This window comes from Aedes aegypti, unplaced genomic scaffold (assembly GCF_002204515.2).
Source record: "Aedes aegypti strain LVP_AGWG unplaced genomic scaffold, AaegL5.0 Primary Assembly AGWG_AaegL5_hic_scaff_1097_PBJ_arrow, whole genome shotgun sequence".
In the NCBI taxonomy this organism is placed as follows: domain Eukaryota; kingdom Metazoa; phylum Arthropoda; class Insecta; order Diptera; family Culicidae; genus Aedes; species Aedes aegypti.
In genome coordinates this window covers 1-18,783 of record NW_018734513.1, presented here as the reverse complement: position 1 = coordinate 18,783, position 18,783 = coordinate 1, and the positions used below count along the sequence as shown (strand labels likewise).

General features: G+C 37.5%; 1 protein-coding gene across 1 annotated transcript in view; it reads right to left on the bottom strand.

Moving 5' to 3' along the window:
* The window catches only part of LOC110680243 (RNA polymerase II degradation factor 1-like), a 50,433-nt gene extending 35,481 nt beyond the window's left edge, over positions 1–14,952 (bottom strand). Inside the window, exon 1 of the mRNA XM_021856057.1 lies at positions 14,907–14,952. The gene's annotated coding sequence lies outside the window, so the exon portion shown is untranslated. The remainder of the gene's footprint in view (positions 1–14,906) is intronic.
* Between the last annotated feature and the right edge of the window lie 3,831 nt (positions 14,953–18,783).

Here is an 18,783-nt window from a genome sequence, read left to right as displayed (position 1 = left end):
TGAACCAATATTTATCAAACCCAACATCAATTTCAACATGGCGTCCAGTGTTTTTGTTTTGACTATTTTGGGAGGGACAAAACATATGTTTTTATGAGTAGGAGACATTAATGATACCTCGCTGATGCGTAAAACTTTAAACAAAATGATGAAACTAATGAAAAGCGTCATCAAAAACGACGATTCAATGCGATATGTTTAATTGCCAGAATCTAGCACTAGCAGCGGTATGAGCCGTATACTCGAAAATCAGGAGTAAAGTTAGGGGCAAACCGACCCAGAAAGTGGGTACCAAAACGCGAAGTACCAAAACGATGTGAGGAAGAGCCGAGATGTATGCAGGATGACAGCCGTGTCAGTCCCCTGCATAACATCAAAACAGCCGTTTGAATTTAAATTCCAGCAAACGTAATGCCAAGCTGTAGTTACGTGCTAATTTGAACCTTACAAATGCACATTTTTCGAATCAGCATGTATAGACCAATCCAGTTGCCTGCGTAGTAGTGCAATGTTGACAAAATTTTCTTTGTTTGCTGTGAGAACTGTCACAACATTGCTTTTGTTTGCTGTGAGAATCCAAATATAAAACAGAATTGCTGCAAAACAACCGCTTCCTTGTTGGACTGCCGTTGGCCGAAAGCTCAATTACGTCAAACAAACATCGATACGTTTTCATTCTGAGGAAATCGACTTGTGTAAGATTGATTGTGCGTTGGTATTCGTGGCAGTTTGCTTGGGGACCTCTATACTATAATCGAACAATAACATCTGATTAAACGCCCTTATGTATGCAACGTATTTACAAGCACGATTGCGCATGCGTGCGAGCGAACGACTAACGCCGAGATCAGGTGGCGCGTTTTACCCCGCAAAAAATAAAATGAAGATAAGCAAGCATTTTATAAAAATTGATTTATTGACTCCAGAAAATAGAAAATGGATGGCTGTTTTCTGCTATTTGATAGAAAACATGTTTGTCCTATGAGATAATGAATAAAAAAGGGCTTATAATAATGTTCTTCATAGCTAAAAAACGCTTCCTTCCTTAGAGGGCGCGTTTTACCCCCAGTTACCCTATTAAAGGGATAACTGTACCGAAAGAGGTTTAATTTAATTTTTTCCAAATATAGATATTTTTCGCAAAACTGAGATAAAACATGAAATTCTGGTATTTTTTTTTTCAAAAGATTTCAGGAAATTTTCAATTTTTCCCTGAGTCAAAATATGTTTTCAAACTGTCGCCCCACAAATTTAAATCACAAAGATCTGCCTAAAAATGACTATTAGACATTTAAGCAGAAGCGAATAATCTTCAATGCATCTTTAGGATAGAAACTTGTTAATTTTAGAGAAAAACGTTCCCAACATCGAAAACGTAACTGTTGGGGCTAGATGAAACAGTATGCACTGAAAAAATGTTTGTTTTATCATGGGAAAGTTGAAAAATAAACCTTATACCTATTTCAAATCATACAAAAAAATAATATTTTTCTATTTCAAATGTTTACTTTAGAGGACGGGAACAAGATGTTTAGTACAATATTTCATGACTGAGGCATTTTTATTTATTATTTTAAAAAAAAATTGAAGATTGTCTGCTGTAATTCATCTTAAATCTATTGATATACAATTTTTTTCGTTCACAATCTTACGTTTAAGAGTAAGATAGCTACTAATTTTACCATGAATAAAAGTTTTGGCGTGACGATGGACATCGTTGTGTCATTGATCAGTATTATTGTTCACTCCTTTGCCATTCAAAATACACACCCATTTCTAAAGGGGGTCAAATTCCTCAACAACGCAACGGGAAAAGTATGCAAATTATATAGCCAAATGGGCAATCATTGGAATTTCATTTTTGCCACTGCTTGATCCACCCACTCAGGTGTAAAACTTAAGGACAAACATCAACTTGAAGATACCTTAGACATAAGCGAAAAAGAGCTCCATAAAACAAACGTGTTTGAAATTTATTCACCTATTTTTGACGCACCCATCGCACCGCGATCGCGTATGTATGTTTTGTTAATATACCATGTATCATCGCTGCACGTGACTTTTCAATTCTAGCGCAATGATTTGAGGACGTTTCGATACTTAAAACTATTTAGGTTCATCTTTCCAACAGGAACAGAGAATAACACTCTGTTTAATGTTCTAAGAGCACTTAGACAATTATCAAATGAGTGCATTCCTCACAAAAGTTTCTATTCACATAAGTATATCATATGGCATGCAAAGAGTTTTTCGGACACAAAAGTCAAGAATACTTGCAGCTTGAAAAGATCCTAGGACCATAATGAGTGTTAGCATATGTAGTCCACGTTTCGCAGTGCACATAAACTTTCGCTTTTTAATGGTTCAAAGAACCATTATCTACTTTTATCTGCATATTTGCACGTTTACACTGCATGTACGCGTGCCACTGTTGGTATATCTTCGATGATAACGATCGTTCCGAGTGTGTGGGTGCATTTATGTGGTTATTATATCGCTACTCTATTTCAGTGAGAAAAATTAACCGGCAAAGAATGGTATCACCTCGTCGCATACACAGTTAGTTGTTATGCAAGGTGCTCTACATCTCGATCCGACAATGCTCTCAATGTGATGTGTGTGCTGGTATGCAATCTATCAATTTTCTCTCTCTCTCTCTTTCTCTATTTGGTTCGCCGGATACCTACATTTGTCGGAAAATTGGTCGAAACTTTTATTGCAGCAACACAACAACGGTTTTTGCGAAGAATGCGCGGATGATGCATGTACAGATATAGATTTTAAACATTTGAGCGCTGGAAAATGTTACGAAATAGAAACAATGGTACAGAAACTGAAAGTCCTCTCGCATTAGTAATTGAATCTGATTGACAATATAACAGCATATGATGAACCATTTAGAAGAAACGGTGCAATCAATCAAATGATAGGGCAACAGGTTATTGAGGCCATTTTTACAAATGCTTTACGCGAATCAACCACTTCATTTCGTGCAATACACTTGTTGGTTATTGCTGATGTTGTACTCCTTTGCTTTGTTTTCGTTTTGACATTATGCTTGCTTTTATTTTCCATTACTTGCATTTTGTACTGTTCTGTGTTTGTGTGTCTGCTATAAAGATTGCCTTTAGTCTCCTATATGTAACGACTGCAGAAAGTATGCAATATGATAAAAAACGAGTTCCTTTCTTTTACAAAGTGGTTTCCCGTCAAATAGACAATTAATATCAAATCATTGTCGTAACTGTTCTACGATCACTTTTTATTTATTTTTTTCTCAAGAATTTCGCTTCTACTCTACTTTAGATTATTTATAGTACCTCATACCAAAAACATATTTTTATACTAAAAACTCAAGCCGTTTGCTAAGTAGCTGAATATTTTAAGTAGATTACTTGCCATGTGTGTTTTGGGCTTATTTACATACATTTATGTCTATACGCTTTTTTCAATTTTTGAAATTTCGCAAAAATACGGCCGGGATCTGCTTTCCATAGGAGAAGTAATGGAGTGCCGTGGTTCAGCTGCTAAGCCGAAAATTCACAAACTTTCGTCTACAATCTGAAAATGCTTTAATATTTGCAATGCTGATTTGCCTTCGACAAACTGCTAATGATAGTCACAATGCTTTCTTACCGCGACTTACACTGAAAGATCATTCTTTTCGTTGAAAAATTTGAAAACGTATGTAAGGAATAGATTAGAACAGAGGAAGAGAGATTGAACGCTATCACGCCAATGTGTGTGCGTAAGTGTGGGACAAAATTTAGATTCTCGCTCCAGTCCACTTTTTGGATTGCATTAAGGTCCCATAACAACTGTGAAAAAATTTCAGCTCGATCGTATAAACTATATTTTAGCGCCAGCCGTTCAAAGTTTGTATGGGATTACTATGGGAAAACTTACTTTTGCAAAGAAAAATCGCCAGAGGTCGCACATTGATCTCTATAAAAATTCTGAACACAGACCTTGATAGGTATTTTTACGACGAAGAATATTGCCGAAGACCGCGAAACAATCCGACACTTGTGAAAAAAGTTATTCAATGAAAACCTATTGGCAACGCGACGTTGATTAACACGTAAAGTAATAACAATAATAACAAAATCGGGCAAAATTTCCGAATAGTCTATGCTATTCATATAGCATATAGTTTCTCCGATCGAGCTGAAATTTTGCACAGTTGTTATGGGACCTAAATGCAATCCAAAAAGTGGACTGGAGCGAGAATCTCAATTTTTCATATAACCGTGTCCCTAGCCTGGGACACGTGCATACAAATGCAGCTTGGATAAACTTTCGAACAAACTACGAAAAATGTAGATATAATCGATATCAGAATATTGTAATCCCGTTTAGCCATTAACATATAAAAAATGTAATCAGGTTCCAAAAAATATTTCATTCTCTAAAGGCTTTGTCTTATGCTTGTAGAGAACGAAGTATTCTTTGGAATCTGAAGGATTTTCCAAACCCCAAAAAAGTATTTCGTAATACTTTTTGGAAAATTTCACCTGATGCAACAGATTTTCTTAGAGGAGCGTTGTGAATTCATATAAAAATGGAATGCTCAGGGTGGATGAGAAAAGCTTAATTTTTGCATAAACTGTTACGTTTTTTCTTTAATGTTAATTAAGCAATATTTAAAATGTTTTACGCACGTCTTACTTTCCGAAAAACACATTACCTTAAAGTTCACAAAACCCCCCCTAGAGTCAAATCCTGGTTGCACTACTGGCTCAGATAAATTTGTTTGCAAAATTATTCATTTGAAAACGATTTGAATTTATTCGTGCTGTTCGGAATTAAAAAAAAAAAACAAAACTAAAAACAATAAAACAATAATAAACAAGTTTGAATAAAAAATTTTAGCGACACACCCAACAACTAACGGTTAGGGTTTGTGAAGAAATTAAATTTTCACAAATATCAGCTAATTTATGCCTATCAGATGCATTTGAAGTCACTGTTGACCTTAAGTGTTCGGAATATGAGTCAAAACGGTACCTGTTTTTTAATCCATCCTACAGTTTCTTGAAAAAACATTCTAGGAACTAAATAAGCAATTTTTAAGATTTTTTTAGAAATTACTCAAGAGATCGCTATATGAATATTTTCTGACATTTCTTTATTTTTTTTCCAGGGCTGCCCAACCTTCTTGTCTGATTTTTGACTTAAATGGTTGGTGTGGCCGCAATAATATCCCGATATGAGAAATTTCTACCTCAAACGAAAGCTCTGTTGTCTATTTTTCTAACCCATGAGGTAAACTCAAACTATTCTTATGTTTATCTTACCGATGCAACTGAGTACAAACATTCGTGCGGCCCGCGAGCCGGACTGATTTTTGCCTTTGTTTGAACCTCAATCAAAAGAGTTGATTCTAATTCAAAGTTTTATAAATGGATCAGTTTTATGGATTTTAACTCAAACGATAGCTAAGATCAAGATATCTGATCTTAGCTATCGCTTGCGATAAAATTTCCCCATATCGGACTGGCAAAAAAATCTGCAAAAGTTTGATGACCCGCGACGCCGAACATGTAAAACAGTTTTGTTAATAAGAACTATGACGAATTCTATTTTGAAAAAATTGAACCAATCACATACACTAGAGGTTTTAAACCTCTTTATTCCATTAATTTTTAAATAAATTAATAAAGAATAAAAAAAAATACGGGCATCGGGGGAATGTTTTTTATTGTACCTATGGAGTTTCGAGGCCTTAAGCTGGTTCTTGGCTTACAACCTTTCGATTCCGTCTCATTTATTTTGAAATCAATTGATGTTTTAGGAGTTTTATAATAATTAATTCCGGTTGGAATCCCGAGGATTCCGGTTGGAATTCCAAGGATTCCGGTTGGAACAGTCTCTAACAAAATGTTACTAATTGTGATCGTTTTCGACCCGAAAATTCAAACAGCTCGCAAAAGTTAGTGTGTTGACCGATTTCAGTTCTGTTGGGCTTAAATGAAAGGCATACATGTCTAATTTCAGAAGACCTCCAGGAGATCCGGATTTGGTCACTGGGGCTACCGGGAACCTGCTACATCTAATAAAAAAAGTCCCTTTAGAGACCCTTGCTTTGAACAACCTGTAGTTTCGTAGCTAAACAAGTTATCTGAACCGTCCTTATACTGTTGAATAGATATTCACGTGGACTGTGAATAGAGATTCTCAAATCATCTCTTCAATCTCATTTTGAACCTTGTTATAAAACAACCCCTTATTACGGTAAACTTACAATATTTTTTTAAATTATCGATTAGCATCTGCTTTGATTTGGCTAAATTGATTTTATAAGCTTTAGGCAAAGCTAGAGACCAATTTGCTTAAGGTGGCACACTTGCCCCAAATTCCGCTATCTTCTGAGGATGGTCCCAAAGAATAACAAAGCAAGTCGCGCTGTATAGAAAACATGTATTCATATTGGCAAATAATTACACTCTTGCCAAGTATCTCTGGTGGAGCAGTGGTAAACTGTAGGTTTTTGAATCCAAAGGACCCGTGTTTGAATATCGGCTGGAAACTTTTTTTTATTTTCATACAAATTTTGTGGCATCGTATTGCTGGCCACAGAAAGTCTGAAAAAGTCATGCCAATGGTGTATATAGCCTCCACTTTAGTATGTATATAGCCTTTTCATGCTTTATATACGATAGAATTGATTCATATAGAACGATGCATAACAAAATTATATCAGTCAAAATGTTTCCTGGGAATTATTTTTATACTAAATACAGGCAAACGACGGTTCAATCTTTCTAGTGTATTGGGCATGTGACTCATCTCACACAATGAAGAGTGGATGACCAATTTGTGGCCATAGAAATACCCCAGGAATGATCACCGCAGAAACTCATACGTATTGAGGGGAATTTTAGTTTAAGTACCAAAATAAGGCATTCAACGGCTCAATCTCCATGTGACATGATGTTCAAAAACTTGAGAGATTGAGCTGTCGAATGCTTATCTAGTTTTGGTACAAAAAACGAAAATGTTTCACTATACGAGTTTCTCCAGTGTCCTTTCCAGGTCTATTTCTGTGTTTAAGGCACAAGGATACATCACGGGTATCTCCGGTTGCCATTGCTGCGCTATTCGTTGATCAAAAAGTACCAAAGTGGTCATTTACCTATAATTGAACTAGAAGAGTCACAGGTACTTCTTCTTCCACAGTTATTAACTGAGAGCTCTCTTTTGCCGATTGACCATTTTTGCATATGTATATCGTGTGGCAGGTACGAAGATACTCTATGCCCTGGGAATCGAGAAAATTTCCTTTACGAAAAGATCCTCCACCAGCGGGATTCGAACCCACGACCCCAGCATGGTCATACTGAATAGCTGCGCGTTTACCGCTACGGCTATCTGGGCCCCACAGTCACAGGTACTGTCGACCTTCAGTTACCGTGCACATATATAGATTCCCACAGCATATACATACAATTTGTAAAACAAAATTGAATTGTTTGCAAAATAAGGTAAAACTGATGAAATGAAGTAAGTTTTGTCACAATGCATTCTTAAAAAACTTAGTTTATGTAGTCAAAATCATGTGAATTCTGATCAATAATAAGTTTTTTCAAAACTCTTAGTAAAAAAGCCAAAATATCACAAAATTCATTTTACCGTTTACCGAGTATCAAAATTTTCATAATTTCAACTAATTTTCGTTGTAGATACTACAAGAAAGATGTATTTAATTGTATGAGCCTTGAGATTGTTGAAAACTGAATTGTTCCACAATAAGGGTATTTCCGGTGGTCATTCTTGATTTTTTGGTGATTCAGGAGAACCAAAGTGGTCTATAACACTGCGGAACACGTTTTTGTCTCAAACACCAAAATACCGCTATACACTCAATTAAGGGGTGCTGAATCCATGGCCATTTTCAAAAATATCATAGCATGTCTAGTTTTTGAGATATTGGCTGTCGAAAATGCAAAATTTACTATTTTAGCCAACTTGCATGCAAGTTTGCCAGCTTGTAAGGTAATTGATTTGCCTAATTTGTTACAGAATTCAAACTTTATGTGTATAACAATACTTATCGACAAAGTTTATTACTAATTTCGATGTGGAAAAGTTATTTTTTAGTGGTTTTAAAAAAGTTTTGTACTTTCTCATATAGAGAAACGAGAAGTTTTGTATGGAGACCGCAAACATGTTGAAAAAAATAGGTTTATTCTAAATTTAAACGAGCCATTTCAACCAAATTATATCAAAAATGAAAGTTGAAGTCCTACATGTGACAGGTTTTCCGGTGACCATTCCGGTGCTCCAATAGGAGCAGCATAACCATCCTTTCGTCCTGTTGGCAAAATACATCTAAACATAAAGTGTTGGGTATAAATAATAATAATAATAATTATCTAAGCATACAAAAATCGTAAAGAATTGGGACACAATTCATTTGGTTTTGAGGCATAAATCTGAACAATTTCATCGAATTGTACAGATTGACCACCTTCCAGCACTCCAGGATTCGGTTCCTCATGGGCCACAGTGGACCCAATTTTCCAAGAAAGTGCTCCAGTAATTGGTTCCTTATTACAGATAAGTTTTATGCCAAAATATCCATCAACCAAATAGTACCAATATGAATTACATAAACAAAACTGTGATAGCAACATACTTTTCGGATGTTCCGGGTTTCCGGAGCCGGGGTATGAATAAGTAGATGATTTGAGAATCTCTATTCACAGTCCACGTGAATACCTATTCAAGAATAAAAAGACGGTTCAGATTACTTGTTTAGTAACGAAACTACAGGTTGTTAAAGTAAGGATCTCTAAAGGACTTTTTTCAGAAGTAGTAGGTTCCCGGTGGCACAGTGATCAAATCTGGATCTCCGGGAGGGTTTCTGAAACTAGACATGTGTGCCTTTCAATTAAGTCCAACAGAACTGAAAGGTTGAAACACTGATTTTTGTTAGCTGTTTGAATTTTCGTGGCGAAAACGACCCTAAGTCACAATTTGTAACTTTTTTCATGGATGCTCCCCGAGAAGTCATTAAAAACTTTTGTTTCTGTAAAAATTAAATTTCGTACAAAGAAAATAATTGACAGAAAATTTCAAATTGCTAGGTTATTTTAATCAAAAGTTGCATTGATTTGAATTTTGAAATGGTCCTTACTAAGGTTAATAGCACTTCCTCATGGTTATTATATGCGTTGGAAGTCACTGAAAGCCTTAAGTGTTCGGAATATGAATCAAAACGCAACATTTTTCTAAATTTAACCAAATTCGCGCGATTTTCTAAATTTCGCACATTTCACGGCTTCCGCGTAATCACGAATTTCCATTGTTCTTAATCATGAGTGAAAAATATTTGAATAAGGAATGTTGAGATGGTATCTAGATGTTTCAAATGAATACCCAAAGATTATTAGCTGTTATATTGGGGTCCTTCCTTAGCCAAGTAGTTGGAGTCCACGGCTACAAACCAAAGCCATGCTGTAAGTCTTTCCCAGTCGGTCCGGGATCTTTTCGTAAGGAAATTTCCTTGACTTCCCTGTGCATAGAGTATCATCGTATCTGTCACACGATATATGAATGCGAAAAAGGCAACTTTGGCGAAGAAAGCTCTCATAAGCATAAGCATAAGCATAAGCATAGATGACCGTACAATTCGTAGTTGCTACTCCGTGATTGACCAGAACAATCGAAGTTGCACAGGGAATTAATGAATGGGGCTTGGGATAAGCTTACCATTCTTCAATGTGCACAAATCGAGAGCTCAAATTTTAAAAGTCAATAACGGCGCCGGCCACGTCCTTACGGTCATCGGGGAAGGGAAGGAATGTTAGTGCAACTACCGTTGTTACTAGAGGACCGAGATCACCTCTGCATCTCCACGGTTGTCATGGACAGGATATTGGGTTAGTGGGTAAGGTATAGATCTGGGAGTCACCAATGGTAGGTGATGCGATCCATGATATAATTACGCTTAACCGAATTCGCGAAATAATTCGATAATCGCATTGTACGCCGGACAAGTGTTCATCGCTCGCCCTCGCAAGAGCAAGCGATGCGATCAATAGATCAAACACAACTAATGGATCACGCCACTTTTCACTTCACCCGACCGACGCGCGACATGTTTGATCCTGCCCTCATCACCCGCCCCCGCAGGAGCAAGCCTTAAGGTCGAAGGATCAAACACAACTAACGGATCACGCCACTTTTTACTTTCACTCGACCGACGCGCGACATGTTTGATCCTGCCCTCATCGCCCGCCCCCGCAGGAGCAAGCGTCAAGGTCGAAGGATCAAACACAACTAACGGATCACGCCACTTTTCACTTCACCCGACCGACGCGCGACATGTTTGATCCTGCCCTCATCACCCGCCCCCGCAGGAGCAAGCGTCAAGGTCGAAGGATCAAACACAACTAACGGATCACGCCACTTTTCACTTCACCTGACCGACGCGCGACATGTTTGATCCTGCCCTCATCACCCGCCCCCGCAGGAGCAAGCGTCAAGGTCGAAGGATCAAACACTACTCGGGAAGGGTGTTTATTATTGAGGGAGGAAAAGATCTGGGAGTCACCTCTGGTCGATGATGCGATCCATGGACAAGGGGGAAATATACGACTCATATTTAAAGCTAGTGTTGTATTTTTGTCTCGAGAAGTTTTTGGTAGAAGCTTTAAAAAATACGTCAACATCTATAATGTCGAACAATTCAAAAGATGTTTTTATTAATGACGAAAACTGAAAATTACATGTATATATTTTAAATTATATGAAACAGGAATAATGCCGACTCTTGTAGTGACGAACTATACATAGTTTGTTTGAAAATTACATATGAGTATTACTGTGCATTTTGTCTCGATATGGTAGAAGTTTTAAAAAATACGTCAACATTCACAATGTCGAACAATTCAAAAGATAATTTTTAATAATGTATAAAAGAGACAAATATATGTATATTGAAATTGTATAAGAAAAAACATAATGCCGACACTTATAGCGACCGAACCATACAAAGTTTGTTTTAAAATTACTTAAAAGTTACGCTTTCAAGAAAATATGTGTTATCACAAGAATGAAACGAACTCACCAGTTGGTAATCCATCCTCGACTGAACACAAAACTGATACTGACAGCAAAACTTCTTGGCGTCCCGAAAACAAACCGTCTTGCTTGTGCCTTCCAAATACCTACCCAGCAAGACGCTCCAAAACAGAGAAAAAAAAATCTCCGGCGACGAAAACATGCGCAAAACCGTGAGCCAAATCTATCGGACGACGCAAAACCGAACTGTCCTGCTTGGGCTTCACGAAGCACTACCCAGCAGGACGCTTGGAAACAGGAAAAAAAAAAATCCGGCGACGAAAACATGCGTGAAACCGTGAGCCAAATTTATCGGACGACGCAAAACTGAACTGTCCTGCTTGGGCTTCACGAAGCACTACCCAGCAAGACGCTTGAAAACAGGAAAAAAAAAAAATCTCCGGCGACGAAAACATGCGCGAAACCGTGAGCCAAATCTATCGGACGACGCAAAACCGAACTGTCCTGCTTGGGGCTTCACGAAGCACTACCCAGCAAGACGCTTGAAAACAGGAAAAAAAAAATCTCCGGCGACGAAAACATGCGCGAAACCGTGAGCCAAATTTATCGGACGACCCAAAACTGAACTGTCCTGCTTGGGCTTCACGAAGCACTACCCAGCAAGACGCTTGAAAACAGGAAAAAAAAATCTCCGGCGACGAAAACATGCGCGAAACCGTGAGCCAAATTTATCGGACGACGCAAAACTGAACTGTCCTGCTTGGGCTTCACGAAGCACTACCCCAGCAATACGCTTGAAAACAGGAAAAAAAATCTCCGGCGACGAAAACATGCGCGAAACCGTGAGCCAAATCTATCGGATGACGCAAAACCGAACTGTCCTGCTTGGGCTTCACGAAGCACTTCCCAGCAAGACGCTTGAAAACAGGAAAAAAAAATCTCCGGCGACGAAAACATGCGCGAAACCGTGAGCCCAAATTTATCGGACGACGCAAAACTGAACTGTCCTGCTTGGGCTTCACGAAGCACTACCCAGCAATACGCTTGAAAACAGGAAAAAAAATCTCCGGCGACGAAAACATGCGCGAAACCGTGAGCCAAATCTATCGGACGACGCAAAAACCGAACTGTCCTGCTTGGGCTTCACGAAGCACTACCCAGCAAGACGCTTGAAAACAGGAAAAAAATCTCCGGCGACGAAAACATGCGCGAAACCGTGAGCCAAATTTATCGGACGACGCAAACTGAACTGTCCTGCTTGGGCTTCACGAAGCACTACCCAGCAAGACGCTTGAAAACAGGAAAAAAAAAAAAAATCTCCGGCGACGAAAACATGCGCGAAACCGTGAGCCAAATCTATCGGACGACAGCAAAAACCGAACTGTCCTGCTTGGGCTTCACGAAGCACTACCCAGCAAGACGCTTGAAAACAGGAAAAAAAAATCTCCGGCGACGAAAACATGCGCGAAACCGTGAGCCAAATTTATCGGGACGACGCAAAACTGAAACTGTCCTGCTTGGGCTTCACGAAGCACTACCCAGCAATACGCTTGAAAACAGGAAAAAAAAATCTCCGGCGACGAAAAACATGCGCGAAACCGTGAGCCCAAATCTATCGGATGACGCAAAACCGAACTGTCCTGCTTGGGCTTCACCGAAGCACTACCCAGCAAGACGCTTGAAAACAGGAAAAAAAAAATCTCGCGGCGACGAAAACATGCGCGGAAACCGTGAGCCAAATTTATCGGACGACGCAAAACTGAACTGTCCTGCTTGGGCTTCACGAAAGCACTCACTTTGGCGAAGAAAGCTCTCAGTTAATAAAGTGGAAGTGCTCATTGAACACTAAGCTGCGAAGCAGGCTCTGCCTCAGTGAGGATGTAATGCCAAGAAGAAAAAGAAGCTGTTATATTGCTGGATTCGACATGAGCAATCTCTCTTCATTCAATCCTGTCTTTTGCTTATGAGCTTGTTTCGATTATTATTATTTTTTTTTGTAATAATTTGAAGTGACTTTGCAGACAACTAACATTCAAAAATCCATCGTCGTAATCATCGATATCGTCCAAAATTCAAAAACAGTTTTTCGATTCAAAACTTTAATCAACATTGATGAAAGAAGGATCGCAGCAAGCCATGCGCGCGAGTAGGTGTGTTTAAAATTTTCTGTCGCTTTTTCCTCGGTTTTCGCGATTTTTCGTCCGGAGAGGCACTGAAACGGATGATGGTGCTATGCCACCCGGCTAATGATTTGAAGAATAAAGTTAGTGAAGTGACAATAGTGGCTGAAATATATAATCTCTAAGATCAATATTCTTTGACGCTTTTCATGCAATCAAACAAGTGTCAAGCGAGTGAAATTGCAGAGGCCGAGCGCAACGTGTGCACCGGCTAGAAGGAACGGCAGCTGAAGTACCTTACAGGAATTAGGAATTTAGAAGCATCAGTATAATGGGTGAGAAATAAGTGAAAGTAAGAATTAGTAGTGATAAAACATGTTCGAAATGTGATCTGGCAACGAGAAATGGTATATGCGTAACAAGGAGAAGGAAATGGATGCCACCCAGAGGAAAAAAGAAGAAGAAGAAAATCGATTACTGATTGGATTTGATGACACCGCCGCCTTGGATGGATTTTGGTGAGATTGTTCTGATTACATATATATTGCTACTTAAAAATTAAATACGTGCCAGTTTCGAAGTAAACATCTTCGAAACATGAAGTGTGTATGTATTATCATTATCCATTTGATAACGGTTATGCATACATGCGGGGCTTGTTGTTAGTGAAAGTGACTTCTGAATGGACGTGTCTCTCCAGCCATTCTGAAATGGGTCACTGGATCTGCAATAGAGCTATCACCTTCTAACTCCCGGACTGAAGCTTTTTGCAAAAATGTACTACATTTTTTCTGAAAACTTTTTTCCATAATACCACTGCCGGACAGTGGGGGTTAGATGGATCACACACACACACACACACACACAAAACTTAATCAACATTGATGAAAAATTTTCCACTGTGTGTCTGTTGATGAACAAAATTCAGTGAACACAGTTGCATGTGAACAATCCCTATTTTAAACAATAAAGATAGAGAAACTTAAAAGTAGATGGAGTACCGTGTACCTTTTAATTCCGCTCCTAAATGCTTATCTTTGCTTATGAAAAATTTCCACTGTGTGTCTGTTGATGAACAAAATTCAGTGAACACAGTTGCATGTGAACAATCCCTATTTTAAACAATAAAGATAGAGAAACTTAAAAGTAGATGGAAGTACCGTGTACCTTTTAATTCCGCTCCTAAATGCTTATCTTTTCTCTATTTGAGATTCCCAGAGGATTCGAACATTCATTAAAGAACAATAAAGATGCTAAGTTTTTTCTTTCCTTGATATCCCAGGTTTCTGTAAGTAGTAGATGCCCTGTGCACGGTCACTATACCAAACATATTTTTTCTCGGATTCTTCCTTTGGGTTTTACACGATTTATAATTGAAATAAGATGAACAATAATAGCATTATTAAAAAACAACTATGTGCAATTAGATAGCCAGATATCTCTATTCGGATGATATGTTGCCCGAGACTGGATCATCTCTTAATATTTATTTATTTATTGTCGTCTATCATGTTTGTAGACCTTATGTCGCAAATGACCCCAAACTTTCACATGATGACTTGTATAATTGTTTTATTAACTTTGAGTAGATTATATATGTTTACGCTAGAACTTTGCAAGTATTTTTCAAAGACTGCAGAATTACAATTCTTATGCCACCAGTTGAAACATACTGCTGGATCAATGTATTGAGTCTTGAATGTCTTTGATGATCTACCAAAGTTTTTCAATTATGATGAAAAATATAAATTGTCTCACCTCGGTGATAAATTATGCGTCGTCCTCGACAGTTTGCACCTGCAAAAGAAGAAAAGAGTAACAATTCAATCATTTAAATATAAATGAACTCATGAGCATTTTTTTATCACATAGTCAAATATATATCAATTTTCAACACAGCTCAGATACAACTTAAATTTAAACAGAAAATTCACAGCATTCTAACAATCAATCGTAAATCATTTATTATGCAAAAATGACATTTTTTTATTTTAATGAATTATCTGTAAACTAAAACTAGTTTTATATCAATATAAGGACATAAGGAGATCATTGAAGGCAGCAAATAATTTTGGCCATGATTTTCCCATATACCTAACTCTTTTGTGAATCGTCGCAGAAGTTTGGGTTCACTACTTAGGAGTGTGTATCGTGCGCAAAACACGAAAATTCTGTGAAAACTCATACCAATTATGTACGCCCAATTATTTTCCTTGAAATAAGTTATAGACAATTGAAATTGGTCGAAAAGTGGCAGAAATTTTAACAAAAATAAGATTAGCATGCATCGTAGATGAACCCAATATTTTACAGATGACATGATACCTAGGATAGTTTATGAATATTAAATAGTTTTCAGGTTTTCCGCCAAAATTTTGCAAGTGCTCATAAACAAGGGTTTGGCATAGTATAATCTTGAATGCTTGTAAGTATATTTAAAATATATCCCTGAAACAGATTTGATAATCAAAATAAGTATTAATTTGCTCATGTTGTAGAAATAATTGTTATATATTCAGAAATTTCTTTGTGAATTGCCTAAATTTAGGTGGTTTCCACGGTTTTCCTTGAATTTTATAATATTTTTTTTCATAAATAGTGTATTGTTAAGAATTTAGTAAGCTTATTCGAGTTTGGGGAGCCCAAAATAGGTATGTACAGTTCTTTTCGAAACTTACAATAATCGAATTGGCAAGTGATCGATTTCAAGCCGAAACCTTCGATTTTTTTCATTTAACCGTAGCAATATAACCCGAAACGCACTTTCAAAGCGCCACAACTTTTGTTTGTTACTTCCTATTGCTATCAAAATTTGGTTACTTTGAAACTTTTGTGGAAAATAAGAATTTCACGTTTGAAAAAAAAATCTAGGACAATTCTGAAGGGCTGGTCAAAAAAAAATAAGTTTAAGGTGTTTCGAGTTATATTGACCCGGATTTGACCTAAGAATTTCGCAGCCGTTTTATAACCAAATATAAATGTTTTTATACTCAAAATTATCGTCTAGGCTTATATTTTGTGAATCTAGCCATCAATCTTGGTGTGGATGGAATTGGCCGCTCAGAACCGGTGCCGAAGAGACCAAGGTTTGGCCATTTTTTGAAAGAGCATTTGTGAGAGCAAAATGCATTTGTTGTCAATTGTGAAACATAGGATTTGATGTAAAATGCATTGAAAATGGTATCCAATCATTTGATTAATTGTTCAGAGCACTACCGGTTACCAAGTGGTCAAGGGGCCAATTCCGGAGGCTATTGAACGGTTCTCACGGCATCCGTATTAGTGGTCAATTTATGTTTTTAGTAGAACCAACCCGTGCGGCACCACGATTTTGCAGAATTTTATAAGAAATTGATCCAAGATGTTGCCACCTGAGTATGGCAATATTGTCCACATGGGTTACTGTTGCCGCAACCACTGTGCGCAATAGATAGAAGTGGTGAAGCAACAAAATTCAGCTATCTCTATCTACGTTACATGTACACCTAAGATGAATCTTTTATTGTATTTGGTTGAGAATAGTTTACAATCGAAACATTTGTCAAAAGTATTGACACAGCTCATGCATTCTCAGTTAGTTTTCATTCCGTTGGTTACGTAGTATGTACACCAAATGAGCTCTCTGTAGTAAGGAGAAATAGTTTAATTAGTTTAAAAGAATTAGTTGGCGCAGGTTAAGAACTAAAAGTACACAGAAATGTAAAAAATCTGCACTTCATGAACTAATAGTTTTAAAATGAAGTAAATATATTTGCAGCTTTGAAGCTGCCCAGTTTGGCAACTACAGGACTGTGTTTTAATCCTCCAAACTACGCCAACAGGTTACCATGGCAGATTCTTAGGTTTCCTTGGGGGTCCTGGGAAAGTGGCCAATTCAATCATTTTATGGAACCATAGCAAGCGACCTATCAAACTTTTCAGAATTTCATACAGAATTCATAGGAGATGCCTTCAATTATCCGAGGCAACATTGGCCATTCATTGGTTCCTTAACAGATTCCAGGATTCCCGGAGTAGTGGTTAATTTTTTTCATTTGATGCAAACATATCATGCGACACATCAAACTTTTCAGAATTTCATACAGAATTCATGAGATATGCACTTAGTAAGCTAAATCAATATTGGTCACCTAGTGGTTCCGGAACATGTTCCGGGATTCTCGGAGAAGTGGCCAATTCAAACATATGATAGAACAGAGCAGTGTGGCACATCAATATTTGTAGAATTCCACACCGAACTCATCAAAGATATTTTCAGTTATTTAAAGCAACATTGGGCACCTAGCGGTTCCGTAACAGGTTCCAGGATTCCAAGTTACCAATTCAAAGATTTGTTGAAGTCCATATAGAATTAGAATTAGAATTAGATTTGTTAATTTCCATATAGATTGATTTGATGATTTTCTTTATTATAGAGGCTTTTACTTTAGGCGGATTCACTTTTTATTTTAAACATGATTTTTAGCACTAATTTAAAATCTGTTCAAAAATTTCGGTTTATCAGTCAATGAAGTTCACCGATGTACTTGTTTTCCTGCATTCGGTCTGAAAAACCGTAAAAAAAATATCAATTTCACCCAAAATTACGATATTTTATACCAGCTATCAAGTGACGTTTGCCTTAAAACGGAAATAATCATGTCCAATGGCCATAATTTTACTAAATTTCAATCAATTAATAACATTTTTGGTGTATAAATTCTTACATAGCATTCGAAGCAACATGAATTTTAAATATTTGTTTTGAATAGAGCTAAAAAATCATTGCCCAACCTTTACTCTACATACATTGAAAATTATGTTTGTATACTAACTGAATAAGAAAAAAAAATAGATTATTTTTATCAATTAATTGGTTTTGAAGCTATTTTTTGGGAAATTAGTTAATGACCAAACTTACTCTACTGACCTCAACTCAATTCCGCTGTCGATGAACTAATCATACACCTCATAAAAAGGTATTTGCTTTTTATATTTCATTTTCCTTGCTTCGTTCTTCTATCAAAGCTCCCAACAGCTCATGTAGCCGGCCAGACGGGTTAGCCACTCACTGGAACGGAAATATGCCAAGAAATAGGTCAAGGTAAACGTTGTTTGTGATGTGGATCCCCCATTACATACAGATCCTCCATGGAGCACCTGCTTTGAAACTCTGGAGCAAATCACTTCACGGGCTCTCATGATTGTATGAAACCGGTTTTAATTTTCTTTGGTTCTTTTGAAGCCCATTCCTCCGGAATTGTCCACAGTGGAAGATGATTATAGTGATGCACCATCACCAGGAGTGAGGTAAAATGAAAATGAAAACGTTTTAACTTGTTGGGGGAATCAAGTTTGTAGACAAGAAATGGAGAGTAACCTGTTAATTACGAAATGGTTGGGTGAGATCTTCGTTCTGGCTCTAGTGCATTGGAAAAAACAGTAGATGAGAGTGAACTCAAGGTTGATGCCATTGTTCAGTTTTGAACGATAGATGGATGGATTGTTGGTGAAAGTTGATTCCCGAGTCCGGGAATGCGTGTCTGGAATGCTTCCCTGGGAAATATTAACCTTTTCAGAGTTACGCTTTAACCATCGTTTTATGTGCTTTCAGAGTGTGAGCAGGTCGGTTACGTGTCAGGGGCGTACGAAGCTT